Genomic DNA, 14,859 nt, shown 5'->3' with positions numbered 1-14,859 from the left:
AGTCGCTCGGTGGCCAGCGGGGTCGACCACCCCTGAACCGTAGTCCTCCTGATCAAGCTTCTTCAACCTAGTTTCCCCTGAAGGGTGAACCATCGTGAACCGGTCCGCCATGGACATCTGACAAAGGCGTAGTCCGCCCAAACACACATAGAAGACGCGAGGGTCAACTCCAAAGAATTATATAAATATTAAAGCCAGATATATATATGGGATAATAATTATTAGCCTCTCAGGCTTAGAGTTTAGGGATAACATCCTAGGGTTGCATATATCACAATGAATATAAAGATAATAATAAGAATTAGCATGCCTCAAGTAGGATAAACAGGTACCAATCACACTCAGCAACTAAGTCAGCATGTATGTTGCATGAAATGCAATGCTGGGTAACAAAATGCATTCCGGAAGAAGGATGGACACCATCGAGTCAGCCCTAACACCGGCCAAAGTGGGACCATTCCGCTCGGGCGCCTCTTACACCACACAAAAGTAGTCAGATCAGCAGTGAACCCGTAGGTCTGCCATTCCGTCTGCTACTAAGGACCACCGTAGTGTCCTAAATATGGAAATCCGGGTCTTATGACCATTTTGGAATCCACCGAGGTCCGGTAATCCGCCGTGTATTAACCTCAAAATGAGTGCATGAATGCAAGTGATTAGCCAAACAACGTCTCCGACCTCACTCGACACGTCGTCACGTGTTCTAGCTAACTTATTGTCTCTAAAAAGCCTACCCTAAGGCAAACGTCGATTCTGCGACAAAATGAATTAATCAAAAGAAGAAGAATGTACTTTGGAACTCATGGTTCCCGGCTAAACTTTAGATAGCCAATCAACAAACTGCTCATCGAGCGAAAAGGTACCGAGTACTTGGAAACTTATAGTTCCCGGCTAAACTTTAGATAGCCAAACATTAAACTGCTCATCGAGCGAAAAAGTATAAGCATACTCGGAAACTTGTAAGTTTCCTCAAGACTTGGACTCGACGACACTTCTCATATTTCCCAAACTAATATTCAGGCTCTAAGCTCTTATCTAAGGGTATCATTATTGTTCAAAGGATTTAGAAATTGATTAATGTCTTATGAGTTTTCCGTGATAAAATAGTTTTCATTTTAATCTTATAATACTTCCTAAGAGTTTTTAGAGATCCCATAATCTCAAATAATTCCCTGAGAAGGTCTCGATCCATTAAAACATAACAAGGTCCGAACTTCGTTCGTCCTTTAAAACTCTCTCAAAATCTCATAAAAATTTGGCATGACCTGCCCGTAATCCTCACTCCTCAGAATCTCATGTATAAGTGGAATAGCATAAATAAAACAGCTCAGTCAAAAGCATAAACAGCATATTCCAACACATCCTAAGTTAACCATGTAGCACATAGCATGTGAATCATTTAGCAGACAATATCATGGCATCAAATACTCAACAAGTTCGGCTGAAGCCTCAGAAATCATTTCAGACATTTAGCAATTAGGTGCATAACACATAAATCAAGTCGAATTTCATCGACACCTAAAGCATTATCTAGTAATTCAGAGAGTAGCCCTCACTTGTAACTCCTCCAGCGTTTTCCTCACAACCTCCTTCACGTTCCTCGCCTTGATCTCCAGGAAACTCCTCAAAAGAACCTTAAGCCAAAATCACAGAAATCAACACATTGAGTCAGAAACTCAGCAAGCAATAAGTCCTAGGGTTACACGGTACATTACAAACTCTGTGGTACGACAATCTAACGCGTTAAGACAAGTTTTCGAAAAAGTCGGATTTCCTCCCCCCTTGGTATAGCTCTCGGCCACTTTCCTTAATTGGGAGGGTCGATTTTTCTTCGATCAAACTTGGTTCCTAGGTTAACATAAGCCGTAACTAAGACGGTTCTAAGCTCGGAAAAATTTTCGGATCGAAAACTGATATAGGGGCAGTTTGGTCATTATTTTTAGCTCAGAATTTCAAAATTGGATTTTTGAAAAACAAATTGGATGGGGACGTCCACAACGACGTTTATGATGACAAATCCTACTAGCACTAAGCCAAGTCGATAGATTAGAGCGTAAAGGTTGCGACTTTGCCGAAAAATGGGTATTTAGGGTAGAAATTGATCCCGGCGGCATTTCGTCGACATTTGACAAAATCTAATCCGCAGAACACGCTCAGGAGCATGCAGGGAAGAAGTTTAGACGCTGAAATCAGCTGATTTGAACAGTTTTTCAAAAACCTCAAAATTTTGAACTCAGAAAGTCGCAGGAGAAATGGACAGAAACGACGATTCGAAGGAGAGTATAGATTACCTACCTCGAGGTCTTCGATTAGTGACGATCGGTGAAGCAAACGGGCAAGAAACGACGAAGATCTGGATCTCTCTCTCTCTCTAGGAACTCGCGGTTTTGGGGGTGGGGAAAATGGGTTTTTTTGCAAAAAATCTAATTTTTCAAGCTATTTATAGGTTTTGGAAAAAACGGAAAAAATGATTTATTTGCGATTCCGATTTTTCCTGCGCGTTCCTCTGCGCATTCTAAGATAGGTTCTGGCGACAGAATTCCAGAACTCAAAACAAGATTCTTGGAATTAAACCAAAAGATCCAAAATCGGCATAAGTCGGTGTAAGTCGGTTTATCCCGAAAAACTACTTTTTGCAGTGATCGTCGGATGAGAAAACTTCCTTCTGAAGAAAGATTAGGAATGATGAGAGAAGTAGGAGAACGCGGGTGGAATCTTCATTTGAGTTTCCGGATAGAAAAAGTCTTCATCGTCTGTCGATCTTAGGTTTTTCGAACTATCAGGGATTCCGTTTCGGCAAACTTCCGAGAATTGGAATTTGACGTTCGTACTTTCCAGGATTTCGCATCGAAATGGTTGTTTAAGGACGGAAAAGAGAAGTTCTAACATTTCTCTGAGGATTTTTTTGGAATTAGTTTCCATCGAGTCCTAAAGCGTAAATTAACTATTCACTAATACCTTCGACCTAGGATTAAGCGTATGTTAGTCGTGCTATAACTCTTTCGGTTTTTCGATACATTCTTGGACTTTTCCTGAACCTCTTTCCTTCCCAAATTTATCTTAATCAAATAACTCTTTTATTTTATTCACTTATCCAAAGCGTTAAAACTTGGGCCTTACATTACTACCCTCCAAAAAGAAAGTTTCGACCTCGAAACTTAAGGGTCAGTAAAAAGTTCTGGATACTGTTCCTTGATCTTTTCCTTCAGCTCCCACGTTGCATCGCCGGTGTCCTTGTTCCAAATAACCTTCACTAACTCGATCTCTTTTCCCCTCAACTGCTTTATCCTTGTGTCACCAATGCTGATTGGCGGTGTCTCGAAAGACAAGTTATCCTTCAACTCAATGTCATCCAACTCGATGACGTGCGTCGGATCAGCAATATACTTCCGCAGTTGTGTCGCATGGAATACATCGTGAATGTTTGATAGAAAAGGCGGTAGTGCGATCTGATAAACTACCGGTCCTACACGACGAGTAATCTGATAAGGTCCAATGAACTTTGGCGTAAGCTTTCTTGATTTGATTGCTCGACCAACTCCTGTAGTCTGAGTAACTCGCAGAAACACATGATCTCCCTCTTCAAATTCCAGGGTTCTGCGCCTTTGATCTGCATAGCTCTTCTGTCTACCCTGAGAAGCCTTCATCTTCTCTCTGATCTGTTTAATCTTCTCAGTCATCTGTTGCAGAAGTTCCGGTCCTACTAACAAATTCTCTCCATCTTGATACCAACATAAAGGTGTTCTACACTTGCGGCCATACAAAGCCTCATACGGTGCCATACCTATGGTCGTATGAAAACTGTTGTTATATGTGAACTCAATCAGTGGCAATAGGGTATCCCAACTGCCCTTGTTGTCTAACACGCAAGCTCGTAGCAAATCCTCCAATGATTGGATAGTTCTCTCAGTTTGCCCATCAGTCTGTGGATGATAAGCAGAACTTAATCTCAGCCTCGTTCCCAAAGCATTATGAAGAGCTCCCCACAAATGTGAAGTAAACTTCGGGTCTCTATCGGAAACGATACTTGTTGGCACTCCATGAAGTCGCACAATCTCAGCTATATAAATCTCTGATAGCTTATCCACGTTGTACGTAGTTCTCACAGGTATGAAATGAGCCGACTTAGTCAATCGATCCACGACTACCCAAATCGAATCATATCCCTTTTGAGTTCTTGGCAACGCTACGACAAAATCGATCGATATGCTATCCCATTTCCATTGAGGTACATCCAAGCTCCGTAGCATACCTGAAGATTTCTGATGTTCCACCTTCGCCTTCTGACAGATTAAACATGCAGCTACATATCCTGCCACTTGTCTCTTCATCCCTGGCCACCAAAAATTCACCTTCAAGTCCTGATACATCTTTTTCCTTCCAGGGTGAATGCTCAACTTGCTTTTGTGACCTTCGTCCATAATCAACCTCCTTAAGTCAGGGTTGTTAGGTACGCACACTCTATCCTTGCATCGCAGGATATTGTCACTCCCTACCTTGAATTCCGGGTCCTTACCCTGAATTACTAAATTCTTATTTTCCGAGTAAAAATTCATCTTGTAACTGTTGGTCTCGGATTTCTTCCATCAATCCATTGGTGATCTTGATCGTCCCAAACTTCAGTTCTCCCTCAGATGCTCTCACATCTAAGCTCAAATCTCAAAATTGTTCCAGCAGTTGCAGCTCCTTAACCATCATTGATGAGATATGCATCTTCCTGCTCAATGCATCAGTAACGACATTAGCCTTTCCAGGATGGTATTGTAAGGTAAAATCGTAATCCTTGAGAAATTCCATCCAGCGTCGTTGTCTCATGTTCAACTCCTTCTGGTCAAACAAGTACTTTAAGCTCTATGTCGTCCTGCTCGACCACTCGTGTCGGTTCTATGTTGGAAATAACATTGGTTGACGCTACGTGCAATTGCACAACCTTAACCACTTGATCCTTTACTTTTGTTCGTCCAAAAATTCTGCTTAAAATTAGTACACCTCTGGCATTCCAGAGTGAATGTTCAACCTGTCCTCGTGATCTCCACTCATGATTCAAAACTTAACTCGATCGCTCTATAACTCATAGACGAACTATTCCCTTGGAATCTACTAGTCCATTAACGTCGATTCCAACTTCGTAACTATCCTCATTCGCACCATGAGATCAATCTTCTACTTAGTCATCACTCAAGTAAAACTCGACGTGAGTCTTAATACCTTGTGCATCGCTAGACCCAATCCCTTTTAACATCCATTCATCAGCGACTTATAAGCTAATCACCATCTTAATATCTTACAATCCATTATTGTCATCTCCCCTTTTTCGAGACTTCCCTTACTTGAACCATAAAACCAACCTTCACTTATTCACAACCCACTTTACAATTACCTAAAATCCTTAACACTTCCCCCAAATCCGAACTTATTCCCTAGAAGATCAAACCATAGCTGTACCTCAGGAAACTTAACTAGTCATTTTATCATCCGATCCCTCAACATTCGGAGGTTTAACTACAATCATTAATGCCAACACCACTAAATCTCTGATTCGAACATGATTTTCACCTCCCAAGGTCAATCTTAACCCTTAAATCCTCACTTAACTTAGTGAAATTCACTTGCTAACCCCAGCATGCAATATCGGAATCCATAACAAAGTTCCATTCACTCTTAGACTCTAAGAAATTTGTCCACCTATAACAACCTCAAGTATTTATCTTAATACTAACTCTTTATTTCCGTAACTAGATCGTCCTCCCATCAATCCGATACTTAGTCTCTCGATCAAAACCCAACAAACCTTGAGTCCTACGCACTTAAGACAAGAATTCATAGACTTAAAACCTAAACTTTCACCACGTTTGGACCTCAAATGTCCTTTAATTCTTCAATACTTCTTAAATGAATATCCATTTCTTAAACTATAACTCCTCCCCAAAGGAGATCAACTACTTAACAAGAACTTTACTTCCCAACTCAACTAATCCTCGATCCAATCAAATTAATCTTACCAATCCATCTATCAAAGTCCATTGCCAGTTCTGATTCCGAATATCACCCCCTCAATATTAAGTTGATCAGGCCTAATACATCGAAGGTGAAGATTTAGAAAAACCCACTGGAACAGTCGATGAGTTCCTAACATCCAGTAGTCACAGAGATCTTGATATTAAATCCTCAATGATGCCGCTACGGAACTACACACTCTCGACACCATACATATACTATCCATACGGAATCTCTCTGAGATTCATCCTTCAGCTTCTAGCTTCTTGTTAAACGCATCGGTGCAAGACTACTTTCTAGGCTTAACGTGTTATTCTGAACCTCGTGTAACTTCTATAGTTTAAACACGAGCAATGGTCAAATAAAGTATTATTAGGCGTAATAACTATAAAGTCAATGCTTAAACAATTTAAGTAAAATTGGTGCGTCGCATGTGCTACGAGAGTAATGGAGCGTATTATACTAGAATGAGAAGGAATAGTTAGAAGGTTACCATCGTTTGTGCGCTCTCCTCTGACTAGTCCGTCAGCTCCCTCGCCGCACGAGACATAGACTCCTCCCCGTGCAGCAGGATGTCTTCCTCTTACCGTAGGCACAGATGGCTCAACCCTGGTTACATTGCAATCCTTGGCTTGATGCCCCGGGCGATTGCAGTTAAAACATAGAGGTCTCCCGTCTGGACACTTGTTAGAGTGGTGCCCCACCTTCTTGCACCTGTAACACGTTACTTGCTTCCTCGCCCCTTTAGATATGGCAGGAAGTTTACCCTTCATCTTGTTGTCAGACGGTCCCGCTTGGAACGTCCTACAGTTCACGGCCAAATGTCCACGTTGTTTGCACTTGAAGCATTGTGGTCCAGTCACTGAGCACTGAAAGGCGTAGTGTCCAAGTCTCCCACAACGGTAGCATGTCACAGCCTCCTGGAAATTAGTTGCGGTCGTTAACTTGCGTGATCCTTGGGTAGGGTCTCTTCCCTCGGGATGCTGGTATGGCTTCCACTGCCGGTACTCCTGTGGATCTGACCTCACTGGTCCTCCAGCTCCAGCTCGATCCAATCCACTATGCTGGTACTTGGACGCCTCGATTAGCGGTTGAGGTCGTTCACGTGCAGCCTCCTCAGCGCGTCTGTAAGCGTCCTCAGCAGCCTGATTCATCATTGCCTCAATCATGGTAGCTATTGCCTTTGCCATCCTGTCAGGGCTTACCATCCTATGCTTAGTCAAACAAACAGTTAGTACTCATCATCGGATAGCATCTAACATACTATACAATATGATCAAGCAATAACTTCAATCAATTCTAAGCGAGAAATCGCTTGGCAGACAATCAATTTTTACTCTTTGCAGAGTCACACAACCTAGCACAGAAGACCTATTCCCCAAAGACTCCCGAGAGACTCGACTAAGCTCTGATACCACAATTGTAACACCCCGATTTCGGTGGCGTCACTTTAGTAACCAAAAGAAAATACTTTAAGCGGAAAAACGTGAATTATTTTTTTCGACAATATAACTAAAGACAGAAAGCAATAAAACTCCCCAACAAAAGATAAAAGGAACTACTATACAACTATATATACATGCCTCGCTAAACACTACCACGTCACGAGTAACCTCCAGTGACGGGTGACAGAAAAAGAGTAACGCCCGTAGGCAAAAGTACAAACCAAAAGAAAAGTCAAGTGTCCGCAACACTATCCCTCAAAATGAGAATGAGTTAGCCCAGATGGCCTAGAGCAAGACCTCTTAGCCCAACCAACTCTCTGTGATCCCCGTAGAGGAACCACACAAAAAGCTATAGGCGGGAAACTACCCTGTCCCCAAAGAAACAATGACGGTCAGAGCTAAGACTCTACTCCTACACTAATCCCATCTCGAGTAAGTCGCTCGGTGGCCAGCGGGGTCGACCACCCCTGAACCGTAGTCCTCCTGATCAAGCTTCTTCAACCTAGTTTCCCCTGAAGGGTGAACCATCGTGAACCGGTCCGCCATGGACATCTGACAAAGGCGTAGTCCGCCCAAACACACATAGAAGACGCGAGGGTCAACTCCAAAGAATTATATAAATATTAAAGCCAGATATATATATGGGATAATAATTATTAGCCTCTCAGGCTTAGAGTTTAGGGATAACATCCTAGGGTTGCATATATCACAATGAATATAAAGATAATAATAAGAATTAGCATGCCTCAAGTAGGATAAACAGGTACCAATCACACTCAGCAACTAAGTCAGCATGTATGTTGCATGAAATGCAATGCTGGGTAACAAAATGCATTCCGGAAGAAGGATGGACACCATCGAGTCAGCCCTAACACCGGCCAAAGTGGGACCATTCCGCTCGGGCGCCTCTTACACCACACAAAAGTAGTCAGATCAGCAGTGAACCCGTAGGTCTGCCATTCCGTCTGCTACTAAGGACCACCGTAGTGTCCTAAATATGGAAATCCGGGTCTTATGACCATTTTGGAATCCACCGAGGTCCGGTAATCCGCCGTGTATTAACCTCAAAATGAGTGCATGAATGCAAGTGATTAGCCAAACAACGTCTCCGACCTCACTCGACACGTCGTCACGTGTTCTAGCTAACTTATTGTCTCTAAAAAGCCTACCCTAAGGCAAACGTCGATTCTGCGACAAAATGAATTAATCAAAAGAAGAAGAATGTACTTTGGAACTCATGGTTCCCGGCTAAACTTTAGATAGCCAATCAACAAACTGCTCATCGAGCGAAAAGGTACCGAGTACTTGGAAACTTATAGTTCCCGGCTAAACTTTAGATAGCCAAACATTAAACTGCTCATCGAGCGAAAAAGTATAAGCATACTCGGAAACTTGTAAGTTTCCTCAAGACTTGGACTCGACGACACTTCTCATATTTCCCAAACTAATATTCAGGCTCTAAGCTCTTATCTAAGGGTATCATTATTGTTCAAAGGATTTAGAAATTGATTAATGTCTTATGAGTTTTCCGTGATAAAATAGTTTTCATTTTAATCTTATAATACTTCCTAAGAGTTTTTAGAGATCCCATAATCTCAAATAATTCCCTGAGAAGGTCTCGATCCATTAAAACATAACAAGGTCCGAACTTCGTTCGTCCTTTAAAACTCTCTCAAAATCTCATAAAAATTTGGCATGACCTGCCCGTAATCCTCACTCCTCAGAATCTCATGTATAAGTGGAATAGCATAAATAAAACAGCTCAGTCAAAAGCATAAACAGCATATTCCAACACATCCTAAGTTAACCATGTAGCACATAGCATGTGAATCATTTAGCAGACAATATCATGGCATCAAATACTCAACAAGTTCGGCTGAAGCCTCAGAAATCATTTCAGACATTTAGCAATTAGGTGCATAACACATAAATCAAGTCGAATTTCATCGACACCTAAAGCATTATCTAGTAATTCAGAGAGTAGCCCTCACTTGTAACTCCTCCAGCGTTTTCCTCACAACCTCCTTCACGTTCCTCGCCTTGATCTCCAGGAAACTCCTCAAAAGAACCTTAAGCCAAAATCACAGAAATCAACACATTGAGTCAGAAACTCAGCAAGCAATAAGTCCTAGGGTTACACGGTACATTACAAACTCTGTGGTACGACAATCTAACGCGTTAAGACAAGTTTTCGAAAAAGTCGGATTTCCTCCCCCCTTGGTATAGCTCTCGGCCACTTTCCTTAATTGGGAGGGTCGATTTTTCTTCGATCAAACTTGGTTCCTAGGTTAACATAAGCCGTAACTAAGACGGTTCTAAGCTCGGAAAAATTTTCGGATCGAAAACTGATATAGGGGCAGTTTGGTCATTATTTTTAGCTCAGAATTTCAAAATTGGATTTTTGAAAAACAAATTGGATGGGGACGTCCACAACGACGTTTATGATGACAAATCCTACTAGCACTAAGCCAAGTCGATAGATTAGAGCGTAAAGGTTGCGACTTTGCCGAAAAATGGGTATTTAGGGTAGAAATTGATCCCGGCGGCATTTCGTCGACATTTGACAAAATCTAATCCGCAGAACACGCTCAGGAGCATGCAGGGAAGAAGTTTAGACGCTGAAATCAGCTGATTTGAACAGTTTTTCAAAAACCTCAAAATTTTGAACTCAGAAAGTCGCAGGAGAAATGGACAGAAACGACGATTCGAAGGAGAGTATAGATTACCTACCTCGAGGTCTTCGATTAGTGACGATCGGTGAAGCAAACGGGCAAGAAACGACGAAGATCTGGATCTCTCTCTCTCTCTAGGAACTCGCGGTTTTGGGGGTGGGGAAAATGGGTTTTTTTGCAAAAAATCTAATTTTTCAAGCTATTTATAGGTTTTGGAAAAAACGGAAAAAAATGATTTTTTTGCGATTCCGATTTTTCCTGCGCGTTCCTCTGCGCATTCTAAGATAGGTTCTGGCGACAGAATTCCAGAACTCAAAACAAGATTCTTGGAATTAAACCAAAAGATCCAAAATCGGCATAAGTCGGTGTAAGTCGGTTTATCCCGAAAAACTACTTTTTGCAGTGATCGTCGGATGAGAAAACTTCCTTCTGAAGAAAGATTAGGAATGATGAGAGAAGTAGGAGAACGCGGGTGGAATCTTCATTTGAGTTTCCGGATAGAAAAAGTCTTCATCGTCTGTCGATCTTAGGTTTTTCGAACTATCAGGGATTCCGTTTCGGCAAACTTCCGAGAATTGGAATTTGACGTTCGTACTTTCCAGGATTTCGCATCGAAATGGTTGTTTAAGGACGGAAAAGAGAAGTTCTAACATTTCTCTGAGGATTTTTTTGGAATTAGTTTCCATCGAGTCCTAAAGCGTAAATTAACTATTCACTAATACCTTCGACCTAGGATTAAGCGTATGTTAGTCGTGCTATAACTCTTTCGGTTTTTCGATACATTCTTGGACTTTTCCTGAACCTCTTTCCTTCCCAAATTTATCTTAATCAAATAACTCTTTTATTTTATTCACTTATCCAAAGCGTTAAAACTTGGGCCTTACATACCTGGTCCACAGCGAACTGAAGGCGGCAAGTCAAAGCTCAGCTCCATGCGTCGTAGCACTCCCCTCGTCAAACGTCCACGCTCGTCTGTCCGGTCCTCCATGACCCTTCCCCGGTACGTCGCGCGATGATCCACAGCATCGATCACCCAAGCGGTGGGGGCATGACGGTCCACCAACTCAAACCTGATCCCCCCCGAGGGAGAGACCATCGAAAACCACTCCGCCATCGACATCTGGCAGCAGGTCGACCGCCCAAACACAAACATGAAACCAAAGCCAAGGCGCTAGGGTCAACTCACAGAATAAAGTAATTATACACTCAACTTGTGATTGGGGTATAGATATATATATATGTGTATGTATATATATTAATAATCCTAGCATGTTATTGGCTCTAACAATGCTTCAATAATTCAAACAGCATACAATTCCAGTCAGAGTGAATGTATGCGTGAAATGCAATTCAATATGATCCGGATAGTTCAAGTGGGATGGGCACCATCAAGTCAGTCCTAACACCGACCTAGTGTTTAACCATTTCCGCTCGGGTGTCACTTACAAACCCATGCATAGTCGGATCAGCCCCAACCACCCTAGGTCGTGCCACTCTGCCGGCTATGCCGAAGATACACCCAGGTGTTCTTCGATGAAGGCCTTCCCAACTTTCGTGAAGCTTTCCCGACTTCACCGAGGCCCAATCTTTCGATCGTACAAACCTCAAATTATGCATGATGCAATATGGTTAGCCAAACATCGAATCGTCCTCACAACACAAGTGTTTAGCTTAAAACCCAATTTCAAAACCCAAGAGTTTAGTGTCGGTCAATACAACACAAACCCCAACAACAAGAGTACTAAAGTACTCGGTAACTTCCCCTTGTCACCGTGGCTCACCCCCCTGGTGTCCTGCAATTCTCCAGAACCCACAACAAAGTCGACTTTTCCCCGTCTTTCGCAATTATTTCCCCGTTAGATTTCCTATGTTTTATCCGTTAATAAAAATGTTTCGAATTGAATTAGTCAAGTTATGAGTTTAGTTCTTGAATACTAAATTCTCTAAAGTCTCTAGTTTTCGAAATTCTATTCATTCTAAGTTTTCCAAAAACCCACCAAATGTAAATCCCGGGGAAAGTCTAAGTATACAAACGAACGGCTAAGTCTCAAACCCCTGTTTGTACTTGCCTAGGGTTGTTTCCTCAACCCGAAAGATCAAAAGTAACCAGTTCAGTGATTCTCCACTCCGAAGTCGCGTCAAAACGCACAATTCAATAACATCTCAATATCATAAGTCATGGAAAACATAATAACATTAATTCATCATCGTAATCAATATCAAAGTAAAACATAAGTCGAATTTATCGACGCCTATCATGCAGTCTTAGCTAATAGGTAAGTTGCCCTAACCTCGAGTTGCTCCAGCCTCTTGGTCTAGGTTCTCTTCACACAAATGCTCTGAAAAACCCAAAGTTCCTTCAACTGAACCTCATAGAAAACAAAGCAGAAATCCAAAGAAAATCGATTAGCTCGATCACAATACAACTAATTAATGATAGACAAAGCATTGAAGCTTCAGAGTACAACAATCGAGCACGAAAGGACAAGTTTTCGCAAACGAAAAACTCCCCCCCCCCCCCCACTAAAACATGCTCTCGGCCACAAGAGGAAAAAGGCTCCGGCGCTTTTTCTTCGATCTAATTTAATTACAAGGTAGTTTTAAGGTAAAACTAGGGTAAATAAACTGTCGGAAAAATTTTAGAACAACCGGGTCAAAATAGGGCTACTCAGGGGCGTTTTGGTCCAAAATAAAAGCTCAAAAACTCAAAGTTAAAACTTCGGAAAACAAATTTGATGGGAACGTTCACAACGACATTTGTAGCAACTAATCCTAAAGGCAATAAGTCGGATTGCGACTTTTCGACATTAAAGTTTCAATATCTGCGCAAAAAGGGTTTTTACACAGTTTTTCAGATCTCTAACAACTCGATCGAAATCGGCGAACAACGGCGAGTGTTCTAGGTTGTTGGGCAAGTATAGAAGATATCCCAAGAGAAAAATCAGGAAAATCGGACAGTTTTACGAATAGCTCGAAACTTTGAGCACAGAAATAGCTAAAGAAACGCAGTAAAAAGAACGATCAGAGGTAAGAATCAAGCTAGTTACCTCGATACCTTGAAGTAGGGACAGACAGCTCGAAGATCGGTCAAGATTCGGCGAAATTCTCATCTCCTCCTTTCTCTCCTCAACTCGCGGCCTCTATGGAAGTTATGGGGAGATATTTTGATTTTTTTACTATTTATAGGAAGGTGAAATCGCGGGAAAATGAATATTTCGCGATTCCGATTTTTGCAGCACATTCACCGGTGAATTCTAAGCGAGATTCTAGTGACAGAATTCCAGAACTCAAAACAAATCTCTAGAGTTACGAAAAAACGATCCAAAAGCGATGTAAGTTAAATTGCCCCGAAAAACTACTTTTTGCTGTGAAGGTCAGATGACAAAACTTTGTTCTTAAGAAAGATTGAAAACGTCGAAAGAAATCTGGCGTTGTCGGACTTCCGAGAAGTGAATCCTATCGTGCGTACAGTCCAGGGTTCCGAAATGAAACACTGGTCGAAGGAAAAATAAAGAGAGCTTCTTATTTTTCCAAGGATTTGAAATATCGCTTAGACATTGCTTTAAGAGCGGAATTAGCCTATTCTGGACACTCTCGCCATAAAGCGGGTGTGCAGACGACTCGCACTAACTCCTAAAACGACTATGGTACATTCCTCAAGCAATTCCTGAACTTTCTTCTTCATTAAACTTTCTCAAACGGCGAACTCCTGTCACGCTTACACTGATCCTACGCGTGAGTCGGAAAAGTAACTAGTTCTGTAAATCCAGGTATTACAAAACTCGTTATGCAAGCTTAAACCAATAATGGTTAGCTCTCTAACTCTACACCCGACTCTATTCTTCAAGTCTTCCACAGTTCTTCAAGTTCTCCTCTCCGACTCGTACGAAGGTCAAGCTCCACCGAAGATTCTCCTTCGCCTAATAGCGTTAAGCGCCCAAACAACAAGTAGCAAACAGAAAGGGTTAACTCCATGCAATTACCACGTATAATAAGGGAAAAGCATGCTATCAAAGTTTAAGTGTGTAAAATGGCACATAAGCTAGCAGCTTAATTCAAGATAGATGACGACATATCGTCAACAATATAGATTTAAATCAACTATCACCAACGTCAACAATATATACTCAGATACCAACAACTTAACAACATATATATTAACTCAGATATCAACAACTTAACAATGTAACATTTATTCAGACATCAACTTAACAGTATATAACAATTCAGATATCCACAACCTCCACCGTATAGAATCAAATCATATGACAATAATCTCAACAATATAACATCAAATCAAATAACAACAACCTCAATCTATATCATCTAATCAGATGTCAACAACCCCAACAATATCACATCAACCATATATCAACGACCTTAACAATATAACATCAAATCAGATATCAGTAACCTCATCAATATAACGTCAAATCAGATATCGACAACCTCAACAATATCGCATCAAATCAAATTCCAACAACCTCAGCAATATAGATTAACTCAGCTATCAACCACTTAACATATCAGATGACAGTAAAACCAACAATATGAGTCAATCAATAACGTCTCAAAAGACGGGACAATGATAGGACCACACCTCCTCATTGTCACTTTCACATCATCACACAGACAGGACAATCATAAGACCACACCTCCAGATCGCCACTTAGCGTCACAATGGACGAGACAATGATAGGACCACACCTCCTCATCGCCACTTATAGCGTCTCACAAGACGGGAC

This window comes from Lotus japonicus, chromosome 3 (assembly GCF_012489685.1).
Source record: "Lotus japonicus ecotype B-129 chromosome 3, LjGifu_v1.2".
Lineage (NCBI taxonomy): Eukaryota > Viridiplantae > Streptophyta > Magnoliopsida > Fabales > Fabaceae > Lotus > Lotus japonicus.
The sequence above is the reverse complement of the archived record's forward strand: the minus strand, read 5'-3'. Positions refer to the sequence as shown.